Source organism: Sciurus carolinensis, chromosome 10 (genome assembly GCF_902686445.1).
Source record: "Sciurus carolinensis chromosome 10, mSciCar1.2, whole genome shotgun sequence".
NCBI lineage: Eukaryota > Metazoa > Chordata > Mammalia > Rodentia > Sciuridae > Sciurus > Sciurus carolinensis.
The window spans coordinates 136,917,118-136,918,027 of record NC_062222.1 but is presented as its reverse complement, the minus strand read 5'-3'; the positions used below and the strand labels follow the sequence as shown (position 1 = coordinate 136,918,027).

The following is a 910-nucleotide window of genomic DNA, read 5'->3' as shown; positions in this document are numbered from 1 at the left end:
GCTCTCAGTCCCTGGGCTCCGCATCAGTGGATCCAACCAATCAAGGATCAAAAGTACCTGAGAACAAATTGTGCCTGGCTGAACATGGACAGGCCTTCCTTGTCACTGCGCCCTGGGCAACAGTCCAGCGACTGTCCATCAGCACTGACTCGCGTTCAGTTCTGTAAGTCCTCCGGAGGTGGCTCAGGTGAACGGGAGGCCAGCTCACGAGCAGATACTACACTGTTCCGTTTAAGGGACTCGTGGTACCTGCAGGGATCCTGGACAGTCCTCCGTGGACACCAAGCGCAGCCGTGTGTGGATGTATAAGCACAGACTTTTGTGGGGAGATAGGAGGTTTATTTCAAGGAACTGACTCCAGTGACCACGAGGACTGAAGCCCAAATCTTTAGGGCAGGCTGGGGTCCCAGGGAAGCTGCTACTGTAGCCCCGGCCGAGGGCCATCTGCCAATGGAATGCCCTCTTGGGGAGAAGTCAGTATTTCTCCTCTTTTTTTTTTTTTTTTTTGGGGGGGGGTGCTGGGGATCGAACCCAGGGCCTTGTGCTTACAAGGCAAGCACTCTACCAACTGAGCTATCTCCCCAGCCCCAGTATTTCTCCTCTTAAAGTCATCAACTGCTTGGACACAGCCCACCAGCATTATGAAGCATTATGAAGGGTCATCGGTGTGACTCGGGGTGAACTAATTTCCAAGTCTCACCAAAAAGAAACCTTCACAGCAACACTTTCACTGACGCTGGACCTCGGCTCTGGGACCAGCCAGGCGGACACGGGACATGGAATTCCACAGGCATCTTAGGAGCCCACGTGACTGGCCTGTGGGGGGAGGACATGGGGGCACAGGACATGGTCCCGCCTGACCACCCGTGGTGTAGTGCAGGTCAGGACGTGCAATCCGCGGGCAGCCTCC

General features: G+C 55.4%; 1 non-coding gene across 1 annotated transcript; it reads right to left on the bottom strand.

The window, feature by feature from the left end:
* Positions 1 to 506: 506 nt before the first annotated feature.
* Trnat-ugu (transfer RNA threonine (anticodon UGU)) lies at positions 507 to 583 on the bottom strand. The gene has a single exon. It is a non-coding gene; the product is annotated as a tRNA-Thr (tRNA).
* Positions 584 to 910: the final 327 nt, after the last annotated feature.